The sequence below is a fragment of the Podarcis muralis genome, chromosome 10 (assembly GCF_964188315.1).
Source record: "Podarcis muralis chromosome 10, rPodMur119.hap1.1, whole genome shotgun sequence".
Classification (NCBI taxonomy): Eukaryota; Metazoa; Chordata; class Lepidosauria; order Squamata; family Lacertidae; genus Podarcis; species Podarcis muralis.
In genome coordinates, this window is record NC_135664.1 from 16,900,017 (window position 1) to 16,921,050 (window position 21,034).

Below are 21,034 nucleotides of genomic sequence, written 5' to 3' on the forward strand. Positions count from 1 at the left end.
GTCTGTAAAAAGAAGCAATTTTGCAAGATCAATACCATTTTCAGTTCACTATAATGAGTGCAACACAAACAACAAATGTGGCACACACCACTTTATGCATGTCAGGGGCCATGTTGAGTCAAGTAATTTCAAGGTTAAATTAGGCTGACTTTGGAAGACATATTCGTCTGCTTTTATGTGATCCCTAATGTAAAGAAGCAACCAAAAAACCTATTGAATCTTCCCTGCTGATAGGCAAATTGGTTGGCGGAATAATCTGTCTCCCAACTGTTCAGTATTCTTCTTGTGAGGACAGTAAAGGAACTTTGGTTCACAATGAAGAAGCAGAACCCTGTGCAGTCCTCTATTAAATCTATCAAGGTTTCCCATGCAATGTGGGCCAAGCTACCCTAACTATCACAATGGGTTTATTCTATAACCAGAGGTGCCCCACATGCGGCATCTTAGAAGCAATTTTCAGAGTTTCTCATATTTTTAAAAATAGTGCTCGTGCCAGGCCACATGTGAGTGTGTTTGGATGATTGCATCTCAGCTTAAGGAGATGAAATATAAGCTTTTTGGGCATGTGCACAAATTCTTTACCTGAGCCAGCAAACAAAAGAGGAAGGCTTCCATTAACTACACTTTCGCATTTTGTCTAAACTGTGGCTAGCAGATTGGGGACAAGCTAGGATATTAACCCAAGCACAAATCAATGGTTTAATATCTTGTATTCTTCTAAAACTGTTAACTCGTTTATCTGAACTGGGAAACTATAGTTAACACAATACTTCCAGATTTGTTTGCATACTTGCACAGGGATGCTGGATATCTGCTTATTTAGCTAAGATATGGCCATATGGCTTGGACCAGGCTTCCTCAACCTCAGCCCTCCATATGTTTTGAGGCTACAATTCCCATCATCCCTGACCACTGGTCCTGCTAGCTAGGCATCATGGGAGGTGTAGGGCAAAAACATCTGGAGGGCCGAGGTTGAGGAAGCCTTGCTTGGACAGTTAATATGGATGAGCTTTAGGCCATATAACTCAACACCAACGTTACGTGACATGTACTATAAGTTTGAACGCAGATATTTGTTTTTGTAAAAGTAATTGCAATTCATCATGATCATGAAATTTACAATTTTCCATCATGTTGCTTTAGGAAGAACAAAATGTATCCCGATTGATTCACATGAAACAAAATGTCCAAACTGAAGTACTAACTGAATTAAAGCACAACTGGTTTGCTGGAGCTAGTTAAAGTTCCGGTCAATAGTTTTATTCAGAGACTTCTGAATCAGATTCTCTTTCTATTGTGTGCTAATTAAGCAAAAAGTAACTTTCTCTTAAAAAAGAAAAAGGATTTGAATAAAGGGGAATGAAAGATTAAAAGTGAGGCTTTAAAATATTCATACTCTGGGCAAATGTGCATTAAGAGAGACCAGCAATTACTCCAGAATATTATTTAGGGGGACAGGGAATTTGAGAATCAATATATTTTTGTGCTGTGTTGTGAAACAAAATGCCTGAATTAATGTTTCAAGGATAGTAGTCTACAGAGAAGTCTCAGATTTCAATGACTTTTTGAAGTTAGGTCTCTATAATCACCACTGTGTATAAATATTTGATAGCACCACTTAATACATATGTGGTTTTCAGCTTATTGTAAGTTAGAGAATAATGTGTTTAGGAAGTAACCTTGGATTTTCAACAAAGTAGATATAACTTTGGCATGGACTGTCTTGAGCAACATGGCTTGGAAATCTTTTTTTTTTTTTTTTTCCATTTAAGAAAGATCAGCTTGTGAATGTTATGGGTCTGCAAAAATGCGGTCGAACTGGAGAAACACCTATCATGACCTCCCTCTCCATTTAGCAGATATTAGTATATAGCAAGTAAAAACATAAATAAATCAAAAGAAAGAACAGAGGATCTTGCAAAATGCTATCACCCATTCTGGGACATCTGGGACAAACTGGACATTGGAAGATTCTTCCTTTTCACATTGCACATAGTTGGTGATGGCCGTCAACCTAGATGGCTTTAAGAGAGGACTAGACACACTCTCTCTCTCTCTCTCTCTCTCTCTCTCTGTGTGTGTGTGTGTAGATAAGGCTACCAGTAGCTACTAGCCATGATGGCTCTCCTATGCCTCCATGATTGGTGGAAGTATGTTTCTAAATACCAATGGCTGAAAACCACAGGAAGGGATCATGCTCTTGCGCTCAGGTACTGCTTGTGGGTTTCCCACAGATACCTAGTTGGCCACTGTGAGAACAGAATGCTGGATCAGATGAGCCACTGCTGATCTAGCAAGCTGCTCCAATGTTTGCTTTACAGCTTTTCACTTTCTTCCCGGGTGACTTAGGGCAAGGGCTTGCCCAGCACCTATGTCCTTGGCCTTTGATAGCAACAATGATTGCTATCTGAATTTACAGAATTCCTTGTCACCAGTGTAAGCTTGCATTTCTGAAAATAAATCAAAACAGCATTGTAAGAACCTGGTGCCTTTGTGATACTTAAAGGTAAAGGTAAAGGGACCCCTGACCATTAGGTCCAGTCGTGACTGACTCCGGGGTTGCGGCGCTCATCTCGCTTTATTGGTTGAGGGAGCCGGAGTACAGGTCATGTGGCCAGCATGACTAAGCCGCTTCTGGCCAACCAGAGCAGCGCACAGAAACGCCGTTTACCTTCCCGCCAGAGCGGTACCTATTTATTTACTTGCACTTTGACGTGCTTTCAAACTGCTAGGTTGGCAGGAGCTGGGACTGAGCAACAGGAGCTCACCCCATCACAGGGATTCGAACCGCCAACCTTCTGATTGGCAAGTCCTAAGCTCTGTGGTTTAACCCACACCACTACCCGCGTCCCTTGTGATACTTAGCTCCCAGTTATTTGGGAAAATGTATACAGTGGTACCTCGGGTTGAAATGAGAACAGGATGAGAACAGAAATCGTGCTCTGGCGGCGCGGCAGCAGCAGGAGGCCCCATTAACTAAAGTGGTGCTTCAGGTTAAGAATAGTTTAAGGTTAAGAACGGACCTCTGGAAGGAATTAAGTTCTTAACCTGAGGTACCACTGTACTACTAGAGGCCAACATCCCTGCTCATGTTGCCCCCCCCTACCACTCACCCCCTTGCCAACATCCTCCCTTTACATTTCACTCAAATGCCCACATTCTTTCACCCTCCCAACCTCTCACAGCTTCTCTAGCTCCCTGCCTACTCCAACCCATTCCACCGCCACCCCCCATTCCTGTATAACTCTCCCCATAAACTCCACACACACACCCCGACCCAGTTTATCCCAATCCCAAGATCCCACTGCCACCATTCTGAACAGAATGTCGCCTATGTGCTGTACGGGTTGCACAACCATTCTGAACAGAGCAGAGGGGAGTGAAGAGGAAAGTGTGTTTTTCTCTTCTGCTTCACTTGCTATTCTTATGTTGGGAGTTTGCCTGGCCATCTTAGCGCAGCGTGACTTGTTTCTTACAAAAACATTTTTTACATTTTTACATTTAGGTATGCAAGAGCAAGCATAACTATTTGGATAAGATGTGAAGTCATGGAACTTCTTTATAATTTTTGACAGATGACAACAGATCTTGGCACTTTATTTATAGGCACTTTATTTCCCAGGGTATCTAAATGTGTATTCAATCTCATGCTAGGACTTTAAATGGCAGGCAGAAATTGATCTTTCCTTTCCTTTTGCTAAAGCTCACAGACATCTCCCAATACTCAGGCGACTGGAACAATCTAAATGCCTCCGAAGAACAATCTGGTTTACCTCTGAAAACCGGTCCAACATTTCTACCTGCAAGAGTCTAATACAACAGCGCTGAATCAACCTTTCACAACAAGCCAGTGTAATTAAAAACCACCATTTGTGGCACATGACAAGTATGTACACATCACCACATTTGTTTTATGGAAACAGCATTTTCACGGCACTGATATATTAAAGGCCACGCTCCTTGAGTTTAGCAAACACTTAACACAAACCAGCTCATCTGGGAACAGAACAGGAGCTAGTACAAATAAGCTTGAGTGTGAGCTACTCTAAGGAGAAATATATAATCCAACTCAAAACCGGTTCCAGCAGCACAGACCTTATCATCTCCCTGTGTCCCTCTGAAACTACTTTCTAGAAAGAGAAAATAGAATACCTGCTATATATTCACTTCAGTGTACTGACTACAACTGTCCTTTGCAAGGGAGTGTACACAAGTATGAAGAGCACAGTGGCTTTCAGTTATATTGTATAAATACCCGCTGCCTTGTGGGACATGTCCGGAGGAAGAAAAGGCTAAGGAATAAACCCTACACAAACCCAGAGTGGAGCCCCTAAGATGGTTGGATGTCTTCTTGAACTCCTCCCTCCTGCAGCTCAGCTGGTGCCAAATGTATTGCTCTGCTTTCCTTTGGGCCAAATCAGCAAGGCTGATGGGTGGGGAGGGTCAGCCCAGGACCTCCATATACACTGCCCAGGCTTGCGCCCAGGAGAGGTCACTTTGGTGCTGCGAATGCAGCAAAAACAACGTGGGAGGCAGCAGTTACAAGCTACCGGTCTCTACAGCCACAGCAGGCGCTGTGATTTCCCCAGCGGTTTGACTTCACCCCTGGAGGCAAAGTCCATTGTCAATAGATGGGATACAGGCAGTCTCTCTACGTTATGTCCATAGGAAAGTTAATTATGTGCAGGGAACTGTATAAATGTCACATGTAGATAATATATAAGTGCAACTATTGCACTGCCATGTACACATATATTTTTGAAAGCCAAGCTTTCAAGCATACAAGTCGTTCATTAATCTGCTTCTTGCATTCACACAATTTCCTATATGGAAATCACTTCCACATAGAAAATGTGACCTTTTTTTGAAGTGGCCCTCAGCCTTAGCCCCGTAACTCTGGTAGCATGCATAGGATGGTACACCACTAAGATTTACTCAGAGCAAATCCACTGAAATTAATGAACATGCCTATGGAAGAACAATTCGTTTAAGCAGGCCTACTCTTGAGTAAAACTTAGTTGAATGCTGCTCACAATCCCTGCCCAAAGTAAACTAAGATGAAGATAAACTAAGGATGCAATTTGATACAATTTGATAGTGTTGTTGTTTTATAGAGGTTATTGTTCTTGTTTGTTACTATGTTATGTATTTTTATATTACAAACCACCTTGTCATCCTTGGGTGAAGGGCAGTCTAGAAATTTAAAAAAGCAGCAGCAGAAGCAGCTACTAAAACACAATAAAAGTGCATGTTAAAAATATATTATTCTATAAGCTATGTTCTCTTACTGCATTATGAATTTATCATTTGGCAAAGCCATGTGCTGCTCTGGTTCGCCAGAAGTGGCTTAGTCATGACCCGGAAGCTGTACGCCGGCTCCCTCGGCCAATAAAGCGAGATCAGTGCCGCAACCCCAGAGTCGGTCACGACTGGACCTAATGGTCAGGGGTCCCTTGTGGTTCCTTGGTGATTTTCATAGTTGAGGTTTTAATCAATTTACACAATTGTGCTGATGACTAAAATGGCACTTGGGTTCCATAGTTAAGCTCCAGGAATTGTTCAAAAAGTTGAAATCACATATAGCCGGAACTCCCACATGTTTTCCACCTTACTTATTGAGCTCTGGGAGGCTCCTGTGAGATTTTGCAGGAGCCTTGTGGAGCTCTTAAGCATTCTGCCTTGTGTGCATTTAATTTGTGCAATTGCATGCTGGTTGGCCACCAAGCACATAAAGCTGCGATCCTGCAAGTCAGATGTGCAAAGTTCTTACTCAGATGCTGCCTGAAGATTCATTCGTTGCTTTATGTGGAGAGTTTTTTGCTTTGTTTTTTAAAGGAAAACCATGCAGTATTTATGGCCATATGTGCAATGCTCTTATCTCATTACATGTGTTTTTAAGAGTCCTTGACAGCATCAGGAGTTGCTTTGAGGCAACTAAGTTCAACAATTACTAGTTTTAGTTACTAAGCTGCAGCATTCAGATGAAATATAATAGGAAGACATCTTAAGAAAAGTTAATTTTGGTCCTAAGTGAATAGAGATATCGGCTCTGCAAATCGTTAGTTGATGCATAATTAATTCTAAACTTATAACTACATTGCCGTCATAGAAGTCTTCTCTGTGAAGGGAGATTGGATAGATAATGAAAACGTTTGTCTTAGAAGCAGTGAATGAAATGGGAAACAATAAAACTATAAAAGTAGTACCGGAAAGCACTACACCATCTTGCCCAACACCAACTGCAGAACTAAATCAATGATATGATTTGATATAAATCATTAAACTATTTGCTTCCTTAAACTAATGGGAGTGAGCGGTGTTTTTAATGAATGTGGCTTCTATTTGAATTATGACAGCTTAATATATTGTTATATTCACAAAGCCAATACAGTTTAATTTAGCTCTCAGGAATGTGGATTCTGGTTTCTATTTTCAATAAGTTAAGTAAATCTTCAATTACCAGGAGATCTGCTCCTCACCTTGATTTAGATAGTTCATACAGTATGAGATAGAGATTTTACTGGCCAAGTAAATCAGCCTAATTTTTAATTGAGCATGGCAATTTCTTTACATTTATATAGGACATTACCTTCTTGAATTCTTTACCATAACACAACAAGGTGGTTCGATATTAAGGCTATCTATTGAGTTCATAATCAAGGTGAGATCAAACTAGTGACTTTATTGGTTAGTAGTGCAAACTCTATGCCAGTTCTTACACCAAGGCTGCAGTCCAAAATGATTACTTGGGAGTAAGTAAGGCCCTTTGAACTTAATGGAATTTACTCCTAAGCAGATAGTGATATGATTCTGCTGTTGTATTTTCTGTGCCATAAGGTTCCATAGGTATCGAACCACTGGTATAAGAAATACAAACGTTACTTGTTTAGACCACAGAAGGACAAGATTCCCTTCGCTGAAGATGATATGGCAGAGGGCCACACAGAGAACTTTCTCTAGTCGTAGCTAGAAAATCTTTGTTATTTACAGTCTGAACTAGTTTAACTAATATCAGGTGCAGTTGTTTCATATACTCCCCTCGCCTGAAATGGAATTGTTGCCTAAAACTGGAATTACAATGCTGCCTGCTGGATCAAAGAAGCTTCCACTTTATTTTTTTCAATTAACCACTTCTCTAACATTTTTGTCATCCCTAAACTTCAGTTAATCTTGCCTATGGTTGGGGGACAGCAGCCAGCTTTGTAAACAAACTGGATTGCTTCCACTAACATAGTTAAAACTAGCAGCAGTTTATCTAGATGACACAGCGAACTACAGTTAGTTTAAAATAGAAGCAAAAGGTTATAAACTCTTCCTCACTACCTCACTGGAGAAAGAGTGGTGTCACGGTCCGGTTCACGGGCGATCGAAGTCCCAGCTAGGGACGTCCGGACTGGGGGCAAGATGGTGGGGTGAGAGCAGGAACGAGAGTCCAGAACCCAGGAGTTGTGAAGCCAAGAGTCCGAGGGTCAGAGAGCTGGGAGTCAAGAAGCCAAGGGTCTGAGGGTCAAGAAGCAAGGAGCAATGAAGTCAAGGGTCCAAGAGTCAAGGAGTCAAGGAACCAAATGCAGCAAGGCAGGGAACGTGTTGCTGTGGCAAAGAGCTGAAGGGAAATGCTGACCTTATATTCCTTCCCGGCTCTTGCCACCAGGTGCTGTGAGTTACCAATTGGCCTCACCTGTGGGGCCGCGCCTTGCCTCTTCAGAACAAACTTAGGAAGGCCCCAGTCCTGGTCACAGGGCCTGGCTTCTGCACACACTTCTGAAATGTGGGTTAGCACCTGAGCCTAAGCTCACTGCAGTTCATCCTCATAACACTAACCCAGGGTGGCTAACTCAGTTGTTAGACTCCAACTCCCATCAGACCAACTCTGCTTGGTCTATTGTCAGGGATTATAGCAGTCAAGTAATGTCTGGAAGGCCACAGGTTAGCCCTCTTTCCAATAAACCATGGTATAGTGTTACATCCTAGTGCAACCAGTGTTAATGCAGTAAGGCGATAAGAGTTTCAGTAGATAAGTTACAGCAGGGGTCCTCCAGATGTTGTTGGGCTCCAACTCCCATCGGTCCCAGCTGACATGGCCAATGGTCAGGGATGATGGGAGTTGTAGTCCAATAGCAGGTGCAAGGGACCACATTGGCTATCCGAGAGCTACAGTTTTAGTGAAAAGGGGTGGGGGTGGGAATAATCAGGCTTTTATGCAATGCCGCCGCCCCCCCAAATATAACTTTACTCTTCTCTCCTTCACAACCGTGTTTTGAAATGTCCACATTTTGCATCAGAGAACCAGTCTTGTAACTGGCACCAAACTGATTCACCAGTGAGTGAATCAGAGGCAGCTGAGCAAGAATCACTGTTTATTTCCAGAGTTGCTGATTTTTGAGAACTAAAAGAAGAGAACATTCTTTAGAAGCAGATTGCAAATATTGTGAAATATGACCACTTGGTTTGCTAAAAGAAAAACTGAAGTCCAACTGAAGACCATAATAAGCTTGAGGGCACTCAGAGATCCTTTGAGAGTTCACTTTATTTCTGATGCCTCCGTGATGAGATAGTCGTCATTATTTTTTTGTGGTAAGCTGCTCCAAGAATCCTAGCTGGCTGGAAGAAGCAAGTTGCAAATGACTTATAAATGAATTACCATTAAAAAAAAAGTTTTAAAGCTATACAGTATTACCGTATTTTTTGCTCTATAAGACTCACTTTTTCCCTCCTAAAAAGTAAGGGGAAATGTGCGTGCGTCTTATGGAATGAATGCAGGCTGCGCAGCTATCACAGAAGCCAGAACAGCAAGAGGGATTGCTGCTTTCACTGCGCAGCGATCCCTCTTGCTGTTCTGGCTTCTGAGATTCAGAATATTTTTTTTCTTATTTTCCTCCTCCAAAAACTAGGTGCGTCTTGTCGTCTAGTGAGTCTTATAGAGTGAAAAATACGGTACCTGGCTGAAGCTTGGAATAGAGGTGGACTAATAAATGAAACATTAATTATAGGTATTCAGTGAAGGAAATAGATGGAACTGAGTGAAGAACTGTAACACCCGGTGCTTTGATTGTCCAAATAATTTTGCAAAAGATTCTCTCAGCAACCCTTACAATAACCTCGTAAGGGTATCCTGTCTTGTGGGCATTTGAGGATTGCAGGGGAAGCAAGTAGTATCTGGTGAGGTCATGTCAAGGCCGGTGGAGTTTTTTCAATGTAAGCAAAGGGCAAGTTGTGTCAGGTAAGGCCAGTCAAGCAGATAAAGTCAAGTCAAAAGCTTTCTTCCGCAGAGCGCAGACAAAAATGGGACCTTAGACAGATCCAAGTGAACTTTGCTACCTGAAGCTCTCTATGGTAGCTATAGGATCTCAAGAAGTTGCTAAATCCAACTGAGACCTCATACAGGCCAACAAGACCCATAGTCTGTGCTAGACCAGGGGTCAGCAACCTTTTTCAGCCGTGGGCCGGTCCACTGTCCATCAGACCATGTGGTGGGCTGGACTATATTTTGGAAAAAAAATAATGAACGAATTCCTATGCCCCACAAATAACCCAGAGATGCATTTTAAATAAAAGCACACATTCTACTCATGTAAAAACACGCTGATTCCCGGACCGTCCGTGGGCCGGATTTAGAAGGCGATTGGGCCGCATCCGGCCCCTGGGCCTTAGGTTGCCTACCCCTGTGCTAGACTCTCCCTCCTACTCCACAGTGGAGCTGGCTGTGTTGTAAAAAGGCCTTTGCCTGATTTAACAGTCTTTGGCAACTAAAGGGCTAGGCAGAGGTTATGTAGGGGATATACTCTGAGCTCAAAAATGGCTGCCATGGGCACCTTACTGGTGAGTGGTGTCTCTCTCACACACAAAAGAGCTGCCAGTACAGCTGTACTCTCCAATTTACTACAGTCATTCCCATGCTGTGTGCAATGGTGAACTCCTCTGATAGCAGATAATTCTGCGCCGGGAATGATTGAATGATCCAATCATACTAGACAAAGCAACGCGGCAGAATTTACCTGTCCCTGGCACAAGCTGATCTGGAGGAAGGGGAAAGCAGTGAATCATACAGAGGCACAGCCACCGCCTCATTTGTGGGTGAACCACTTTGGGCTCACAGGAGCCTTTTAATTAGGGAGTTTAAATGTTTTCAGCATATTAGTGGTTTTCTCCGTTTCCGCATTGACTGCTATGCACATTACATTGTCAAACAATGAATATACATAAAAAGTGTGCAAAGCTTTTCTATTCTTATCTTGGAGCACATGCCATTGTCTGATTCATGGGTCACATGTGCACCAGTCTCGCTTCCTCCTCCTCCTCCTTTTTTTTCTTTTTGGAAGAAGGGAAAGGAAATTGAACCCTGCAATCTTGTCATCATACTGCCAGTGACTTAATGGCCGTTACTGTGAATAGATTCTTTATGTGATATATTAAAAAAAAAAAAGTCAGGGTATCATTGGGTGCTTTCAAGGATAATGATGTGCTTGCACCCTGCAATTAAATCAGTACAAATGTGCAGTTATAATACTAGATTCAGCTGCAACCTTTCAGTCACATGAATGTGGCTGAAATCCCATGCTTAAAAAAAGAAAGAAAATCCATTATTTCAGGAGGACAATTATTTGTTTAATTCACGGCTCCTCGGTTCTCTCTCACTCTTAAACAAAATGCAAACTCTTTCTGAGGAGAGAGAAGCATATTAAAGCGCTACTTGCACTACCCAGAGCAGAGCAGGACTCCAATATATATATATATATATATATATATATATATATATATATATATATATAGGTTTTGGTGTCCTCGGGTGTCTTCCCGTGTAAAAGTTGGGGTGTCTAGGCGACGTTTCGACGAGGTCTCACTCGTCAACTTCAGGCTGGTGCTTTCGGCTTCTTGTTACTGGAACAGAGCAGGATCTCAGTGTTTGAGTTCCTATAAATACTGTTGAGGGGTGTGGTGTATAGCCTCCAATGTTCTGGGCAGAGAGGAAGTTCCCAGGCTAGTGTGCCTTTTCTTCTTTTGTTCCTTAATTGCTTGAGGGATATCTTGAGTGATTTCTTGAGTGATATCCTGAGTACCACTTAGGTGGGTCATTAGGTATGGATTAGTTGCTAAAGCCTTTGTGTCTTGACCTCTTGAACTTTGTGAAGAGTTTTTCTGAGAAGATGGCTGTACTGCATTTAGTTGTGCTCTGGCTTGGCTTCGTGTATATTGGCTATTTTTTGGTTGGCGCACTAGCCTGGGAACTTCCTCTCTGCCCAGAACATTGGAGGCTATACACCAAAACCTGCATTCCTATACCCGTGAAAATCTACGAAAGCATATATATATATATATATATATATATATATATATATATATATATAAATTCCTAACAAGGAAACCCTCCTTGACTTTATCAGAGAGATCAATATTCTAAACAGATATGCTCACGGAAGCAGAAAACACTTCCACAAAACACTTTGGGGACTAATCTACAAACATTGTCGGCAAAAACAAAACAAAACAAAAAACCTGTCAAAACTTTTGCTTGTGCCCATTAAATAATATAGTGAAAAGCATTAAGCTGAATCACTTATGTTAAAGATACATTCTCTCAATTGAGGAAAAAAAATTGAAACACTACAGATAAACATTCAATATGCTGAGAATTTAAAGCTCAACAGGCATAAACAAAGAAAACGTTGAAGAAAAAGCAGGCGTGCCAAATTAAGCTGATTCTAACAAGTCTGTGTAAATGCTTCAATTCTATCTCTTTAAGAAAGTAAAATAAAACAACCAACCAGTATAATTCTGGTAGATTCCATTACTTGGCGAACACATTAGGAGACCTTACCAAAACCAGCTGATGTCCTCTCATCTCCTAAGTCGCAGTTTCCCCCTCCAGATTGATATACTGTACCCATTCTTTTTATTTTACTACTGGCCTACATAACTTCTCATTTTCTTCTGGAGAAGCACTGAGAATGAGGAAGCAAATCTGCACAATTTCAACGTCTCTCTGGGCAACACAGAAACCTAGCGGTGCAAAAATAGCATTTTTAAGAGACCTCCCCTGCAAAGGAAGGTGCGGTCTCCAAGGTGGAAGCCCTTCTAGACCATATGCTCTTACTTGACCACCATTTGCCAATTTGTATCAGTCAGTTTCCTTCTAAATAAAACATGGTACATATTTTCATGGTACAGTTCCACCCATCAGGTATTCGTATCCACTCGGTCCCCACACATAGTTTCAAAAATGTGAGGCAAAAAATTAAAACACAATGTAATAAAATATATTCAGTGATGGAAGTATCATAAAACAAGCCAAAGTGTATGTTCACAACACATGTTCAAGCCTAAATTCTACCCCCACACATAATCAAGAGGTCTCAATATGGACAAAGATTCTGAACATAGGAACATGTTTGTTACTGTGTTTCTCAAAGTTGGGTTTCCAGCTGTTTTTGGACTACAAATCCCATAATCTCTGACCACTGGTCTTGCTAGCTAGGGATGATGGGAGTCGTAGTCCAAAAACAGCTGGAGACCCAAGTTTGGGAAGCACTGGTGTAGGGAACGCAGGCCAGTTTGGTACTTCAGTGACCTGCATGTCATGAAACAGGAGGCAGGGGTGTAGGTGGGGCGGGCTGCCCCGACTGCCATCATGGAGGAGGGTGACAATTTATCAAGGAACAATTACTGCCCTACCAGGGCGGTTCATAAAAATCTTTTTTTTTTTTTTTTGAAAATGCCTGCTCCAAAGGTCTTATCTTACTACACTAGGGATTATATAGCTATATATGAAATTCCACGCATACCACTTAATATCTTGACCCTCCTCCACGAAAAAAACTGTTTACTTGGCCATTTTCCTGTGTCATGAAGGCTGAAATTTCAATTCAGTGGAGCACTTACTGTTCCCAACCCTAACCCTGCAGAAAGCCATCTAATTAGACTTTAATTTGATGCTGACATGTTTTTAGAAGGTAATTTAATTATTGTTTGATTTTATACCAGTGTTAGGTATCTGATGTTAGCTACCCTGAGCCCGACTTTGGCCGGAGAGGGCGGGATATAAATAAATTATTATTATTATTATTATTATTATTATTATTATTATTATTATTATTATTTCCTTTGTACGAAAATATGAAATAACGTAAAACCATTTTTGCAGGCAAAAATAAATAAATCTATGTGGGGGGGGGGGGGCGGGGACAAGAAATTTTCTGCCCCGGATACCACCTGACCTTCCTACGCCTCTGACAGGAGGAATGGCAAGTAGAGAGCAGGAGATGTATATCTTGGCTCTGTGGGAGAGACAGTACTGTTGGTGTCTGGGAAGGGCTCTGATGTCTTCAGAGAAAGACATAAACAAAGCACCCACTTGCATACTAGACATTCCAACAGGAATAGAGACATGACCCACCTTGGCTTTAAAAGTAGGTGGGTGGGTTATGTATGCTACGACAGCAGCAAGGATACTTATTGCAAAGTATTGGAAGACGCAAGATTTAACCCACTCTGGAAGAATGGCAGATGAAGATTATTGACTGTATGGGACTGGCAGAAATGACTGGCAGAATCCGTGACCAGGGAGAAGAGTCGGCGGAAGAAGATTGGAAGAAATTTAAGGACTATTTACAGAAATATTGTAAAATTAATGAATGTTGAATGATGTTGGCTAGAAATTAAGTGGTTTTTAGCTGTAATGTTTTGAGCGATATGGGGGGGGAGAGTACAGAAATAGGTTCAAAATTACGGATAAGGATTTGCTGAACTAACAATTTGAATTGGAATACAAGAAGGGGAGGTATGAGGAGGTCAGGGAAATATGTTATTGAAAAATAAGTATTGTGAACTGTATGTGTTTTAAAACTTTTTTGCTTTTTCCTTTTTGTTTCTTTTTTATTGTATTAAATTTGAAAACCTTAATAAATTTCTTTTTTTAAAAAAAAAAAGTAGGTGGGTGGGAACTTGTTGTTACAACTTATCAGTTCCCTACTACAGTCTTCAACTTCTTGTCATTGGTCCCTGGACACATGAGCCTTGGCCCTTATTCCTAGGCCACATTTATCCCTGTCAATGATTTTGTTTTCTTTGTTGTAGATTCTATTGTTGCAACTCAGCCTGGGTCCTTATGACAAGGGTGGGTAAGAAAACGAAGGAACAAAATAAAGGAAGCTGCCTTATACAAACTCAAACCACTGGTCCATCTAGCTAGGGATTGTCTACAGTACACAGACCAGCAGTAGCTCTTCTTGATCTCAAGACATAGTGTGATTTACTAGTCTCTTATTGGCTTAACCTCTTGCTTACCTCCCAAATTCTCCATGTACAGACAAAGCATATAATCCACAGGAGCTACTGAAAGAATTACAGCTACCACAGTTTACAGCATCTCAGCAGCTGAGGAATGGGGGTAGAGCATGGGTAGGCAAACTAAGGCCAGGGGCCGGATCCGGCCCAAATGCCTTCTAAATCCGGCCCACGGCTTGAATCAGCGTGTTTTTACATGAGTAGAATGTGTCCTTTTATTTAAAATGCATCTCTAGGTTATTTGTGGGGCACAGAAATTCGTTCATTTTAAAAAAAATTCAAAATATAGTCCGGCCCCCCACAAGTTCTGAGGGACAGTGGACCGCCCCCCTGCTGAAAAAGTTTGCTGACCCCTGGGGTAGAGGATGTAAGGAGAGAAGAAAAGCGTCCATTTTCACCTCTCCATTCCTCACTGCTGTTTTCACGCTGACAACAGGGGGAAAGAGGAAGAGGAAGGGAGGGCAGTGGAGACCAGAAGTCCAAACTTTTTCAAACCCTTGAATCGGCCCAGAAAGTGTTTTCTGGGTTCTACAGGCTTTTTTAATGGAAATCCAGGAAAGTTCTAATTCAAGCCTCAGAAAGCTCTATAGCAGTGTTTCCTAAATTGGCCTGAGGTACAATGGGAGGGGGCACTGAATAAAAATAAAGTGGTGGTGGAAGCATAAAGAAGAAAAGGAAATTTTGAAAAACAGTCCGTACATGTTCAGTTCTGTGTCCAGGCAGCTATCTACCAGTTCCATCCGGTACGCCTGCTGAGACCCTACCTGCCCACAGAGTGTCTCGCCAGAGTGGTCCATGCTCTGGTTATGTCCCGGTTGGACTACTGCAATGTGCTCTACTTGGGGTTACCTTTGAAGGTGACCCGGAAACTACAGCTTATCCAGAATGCGGCAGCTAGACTGGTGACTGGCTGCTGGGACCATATAACACCAGTCTTGAAAGAGCTACACTGGCTCCCAGCACGTTTCCAAGCACAATTCAAAGTGTTGGTGCTGACCTTTAAAGCCCTAAATGGCCTCGGCCCAGTATACCTGAAGGAGCATCTCCACCCCCATCGTTCAGCCCGGACACTGAGATCCAGCTCCGAGGGCCTTCTGGCAGTTCCCTCCCTGCGAGAAGTGAGGTTACAGGGAACCAGGCAGAGGGCCTTCTCAGTGGTGGCGCCCGCCCTGTGGAACGCCCTCCCACCAGATTTCAAGAAAATAAACAATTATCTGACTTTTAGAAGACATCTGAAGGCAACCCTGTTGAGGGAAGTTTTTAATCTTTGATGTTTTATCATGTTTTTAATATTCTGTTGGGAGCCACTCAGAGTGGCTGGGGAAACCCAACCAGATGGATGGGGTGTAAATAATAAATTTATTATTATTATTATTATTATTATTATTATTATTATTATTATTAGATGCTTAACGCCAGGTTGGGCGCCGTTTGGATCCAGCGCTCATGCTGGAGGTGAGGGGTTTTCCCCGGGCTTGACTGAACCCTTTTCAGCTTCACCCAGGCCCGGGAAGTAGATCACAGTTTGCCTGTCTATTTACAACAACATCTTCCTTTACTATGTCATAGGACATAGGTAGAAATATAGATAGATAAAAGAACACAAATTTGTCACAGCATCTTTCTGTTTGTTCGCTTAAAGAAGGTAGATTTCCGGGGGGGGGGGCTGTATTTATTTATTTTCTTTATTTATTTCTGATAAGGGGGCAGTAAGACAAATAAGTTTGGAAGCCACTGCTCTACAGGAAACTCTGACAATGTATCAACAGTTTCACACATCTCAGTTTCATATGCATGGATCCTGAAATCCCCAGCAGAAAAGACACTTGGACTATTTCCTTAGTTCCAAGCAGGTTTAGCAATGTAATATCTGATTCTAGCTCTTGGAATGTTGATACTAACATCCAAGAATATGAAATGTTATCAGCCCTACTTTAGGCTAATAGGAAGGTGATCTTTCCGTTTCATTAATTACTTTCTTTATTCCCCCTTCAGACAGTTCGGTTTTAATCTGTACAGACAGCGGCAGAATAATTTGCACCAAGAAAGTTAATGAAGGGTTCCAAGATTGCAGAGATTAATTTTTCCACAAGTTCATTAATTTGCAAAGAACCAAGTTTATGTTATTTGAGACGCAGAAGTACAAACTAAGTTTATGGGATTTTATATAAAAATGTCTCTTACAATATATATCCCCCCCCCCAAAAAAAAATAGCTGTGGGGATATTCCGTCCTATACAATGGTACCTCGGGTTAAGTACTTAATTCATTCCAGAGGTCCATACTTAACTTGAAACTGTTCTTAAAGTGAAGCACCACTTTAGCTAATGGGGCCTCCTGCTGCTGCCGCGCCGCCAGAGCACGATTTCTGTTCTCATCCTGAAGCAAAGTTTTTAACCTGAAGCACTATTTCTGGGTTAGCGGAGTCTGTAACCTGAAGCGTCTGTAACCTGAAGCGTATGTAACCAGAGGTACCACTGTACTGACCAACATGGCTATATTGTTCGGCATTCTTTAGCTGTTGGACAAAAGACACCTGCACACTCCCAGGCGAAAGCAGTGAGACCCCAGACCAAGTTGGTAACTTTGATTCAGAAGCAGACTTTTATCGGGTGATATGCACCTTATGGTATTACTGACTTTCAGAACAGTATAGCATCAAAATATAACATGTTGTCCTTCCCCCAACCTTTTTTCACATTCTAGGTAATTGATCTTATAGTTTGAAGTCTTGTTTATTCTGTTATATTTTACTCCAACAAGACCCATTTATCCTAAACAGAACCCAATAAGGCAGACATGTATGTACAAAATGTATTTTTTTTTTAAAAAAAATGTGAATCCATTAAGATCCCAAGATGAAATAAAAGAAATATTAAATGATCAATACATTTTTTTGGAATTTTTAAATCATATTCGTTTTTAAATCACTTCTTAAAACGTTAAATTTTACAGCTTATCTTTAAATTTTAAAGTAAGCCGATCATGCAACATATCATATTGAAGCCTGCAAAGTTCTGAAGAGCTTGGTATTTTTAGTTTTGAAATATCTCAATTCTGGGCTGAAGGTTCTTATGTAGTCCGGCAAGGCCAAAATTGTCTCTCCCCCCCCCCCTTTTTTTACAAAAATTCAACCCCTCCTAACTCAAAAACAGGATGAGATCAAAAATAATAATTTTAGATTTTAAACTTAAGTTTGGATCACTCAGCTAGTGTATAAAATATTAAGAAAATTGGATGACATGAGGTAAAAAAATTGGATCACTTGATATGGAATGACCCTTCTGCTAACTAAGACGAAGCTGAAACAACAGACTGATGGCATTTTTCTGCCAATTCTGCAGAGCCCAACCCATCGCACTATGAGCATGTTTTATTTGCCTACTGAGTTTTCACTCTGCCGCTGCTACTGGCAATCTAGCCTGCATCCCCTGGGACCCATTCCTTCCCCATAATTAGAAAAAGAAAGCACTCCATTAGTTGGTCCTGGCATAATAACTTACTATAAATATATGAAGACTTATGTACCAGTATCTGCAAAACAGAAATGTAAAACCTTTAAAATGAGATGTTGCTAGGGGGCGAAAAGAGGATTACAACATGCATGCTGTTAAAGCACTTCCAAAAAGTTAAGAGATTTATGTTGACTAATAATTTCTAATTGAAAAAAGCTGCTTGGAAATAATACAGCAATACTCTTTGATGATGCTCGGCTCTTTCTCAAAGTGCCTTTGTCGAAGCACCTCCCTCCCTCCCCTCCTCCCAGCTAATCCCATCAACAGTTCCCAGGTGAAGTATTTTATCAATACCCGTTGGGATCCGAATGCATCTTTAATGTGTTCTTTTCTCAAAAGCGGTAAAAGGCTGCACTCCCCCCCATCAAATGCCAAGCAATTTTTCAGAAGCTAACGGGTGTTTTATTGAGTGCAGATTAAAATACTATTCTAAGTGTTAAAATAATTCATTTAAATATAGGAGTGTTCAAAATATTTGATAAAATAACCTTGAGAATTTGGCTCCTGTTTTCAAGGAGAGCTTTTAAAAACGAAGCTGGGAGTTTTAATCAAAGTCAGACTCGTCCTTTAACAAGGAATTCAGATTAATGAATTGAACAACACAATCCTGTAGATTTCAAGGAGTTTTTAAGGTTAATTGCATTTGACAATATTATGATTCTATTTCTCCTAGTAGGTATCAATATTGTGGAAACCTGCATTCCATTTTGCAGGACTTGAAATGATTTGCACACAGGGTCCATCAATGGAATCAGATGCCAAGACTCCTGAGGCACAAAATACCCTCCCGAAGACTTCGAAAGGCGATAACTAAGAGAATCAAAATATTTCATATTAATATGAAAAGAGCCAAAAAGAAAACTATGTCATATGCAGGTGCCTCTCTTGGCTGTTTGCGTTTTCCCAAAACAAGTTTTACACTGGCCATGCCATAATGATTAAGAGAAATTGGGGTTGCAGATATAACAGAAATTGTTGTCAACTTCTGGTTTGTTCGGAGGAAAACAAACTCAGAGTTTGCTCAATGTAGTTTGCTTCCCTGCTCACACAGCAGTCAAGAAATGGGGAGGGGGCAAAGTGCTCATGAATGCTCAATCATAGTTTACTAACTATGGTTGCATGTTGCATGCAAACCAGGCCACATATGCCAACATCTCCTGCAAAGACTGATTCAGAATGAGTCTTGGTAGCAGCAAATAGTTTGTCAGTTACCTCATCATTACCCCAAGCTAATGCTGAACTTACTAATCTACAAAGTGCAATCAGTTGTCAGGTAAGTGACCTGTCTTGGGGTGCCTGTGCTGCCAAGTTCAGCTTGGGATCCTCATCAGAAGCCTTTCTCCAGGTCTTCACCACCACCACCATTAATCGAACTTATTTTTAAATTAAATTACATTTCTATCCCATCTTTTCTCCAACAAGCTCAAAGGATGATGAAGGGTTTCCTCCACCTCCGTGGAAGGTGAGTGGTTTTTATCTTCATAGCCAACCTGTGTGGTAGTTTTCGGTAGAGACATAGTGACTGAACCAAGGTCAGCTTGATGACTGGCCAGGGATTTGAATCTCCTATGGCCTAGTCAAACCTTTTACAGTATTCTTTTGAGATTCTCATGCTCCCGAAGACCCAGAGTAAAACTTAAAATTCTCTAAAATTGGCACCCAATTGAGGTTATAGAAGTAAAGTCAATGTTTTTAAGTATTGAAAACATAGTCAGGCAATCTCTGTCTCAGTATTCTGGTCACAGAGTCCTCTAAGTAAGGACTGTTAAACCACGCTCTCTGCATTTAACCACATTGTATGAATCTAGCTTCCATAATTAAATTTTCTCTTCGGTTTTGCTTGTCAGGTGCCTGCAAATTGCAGGCAGATGTTTTCATCAAATTATTCCTAAGGGGAAGCTTAAACCTGTGCTGCACTATCTAGACTAACACAAAAAGTCCTTCATATGCAGCTGGTTATGTGCTTCATGACAGAATACACTTTCTCATTAACAATCACGAACGCCAAATTCACTTAACTTTTTTTTTTTTTGCCAAGCGTCGTTTTATTCTTATGGCTGAGGCTGTTTCTTGTTGTTCTCCATGGCTACAGTTGTCATTCCTCGAAAGAGTTGGTTTATGGACTATCAATGGACTAATTAGGGGTGAAAGTAAAAACGGCAGCAACCTAGCAGCTAGAAGAACCTTAGACATCATTCTGCAACCAGTGCCGTGAAACGTGAAAATGGGCAATTGGGGTAGGCAGAACAAGGTGCCAATCCCCCATGAGCCTGCCAAGACCCTTGCCACCGCTTGTACATCTCCACGCTGCCAATTGTTGTGTGGCAGCTCCACTGCAATCTCATTCTTTCAGGGTAAAAGGCCCTGACAACTACGCAGCTGGGTATGGCCCATGGGACTGCATGTTGCCTACAGTGTTAATAGGACTAATGGGACATAACAGCAAGGGGGGGAAACTACCCTCTGAGACATACAGGTGTGTGAGTGCTTGCAAATAGTTATCATATATTCTACATGGCCTTTGCACAAGAATGAAATGTGCCTCAAATATTTGCCTAGGGAAAACCTTGCACCCCGATATGAAAACGGCTCCACTGGGAGGAAGGGCGTGGTATAAATTAAGTAAACAAATAAACAAACAGCATAGGGAAATGTGAGTCAATAAATTAATGGCATGAGAATCATCTCTGGGGAGAATGATCTAGAGCAGCCTTTCTCAACCTGTGGGTCCCCAGATGTTGTTGAACTACAACTCCCATCACCCCTAGCTAGCAAGGCCAGAGCTTTGTCACAGGTCAATCCGTTGCCACCTTATTATATACACTCCCCCGCTCAGGTGCATGATCATTAAATCAACAACAATGGTCAATTCAGCTACTACTGATAAAATATTTACAGTATACCAAGACATCAGGGGGCTCCCTGACATTCCAAGAAGGAAGCCGTCAAAGAAACCTACCATCACATATACACTACAAGTGCCTAAATTGTGTATGGCAACACAACAAAGAGCTTTAAGGTCGGGAAACAGTTGTACCCCTTCACACAATGAAATTCACTACAACAAGATGCCCACTGTCTTAGATAGCTTTAACAGTGGTTTAGAGAAATTATTAATAGAAGATAAGATCACCAATGATTCCAATGTCTCCCCATAAAATAAAGTAAGGCAAGCAATAACTGCTAACTCTGAAACATAGCTCAAGAGAGTTGGGCGGGGGGGGGATATCATTAATGGA

General features: G+C 41.4%; 1 protein-coding gene across 1 annotated transcript in view; it reads right to left on the reverse strand.

The window, feature by feature from the left end:
* PLXNB2 (plexin B2) overlaps positions 1 to 21,034 on the reverse strand; it is a 354,483-nt gene that overhangs the window by 236,892 nt on the left and 96,557 nt on the right. The gene's annotated exons all lie outside the window — the stretch shown is intronic.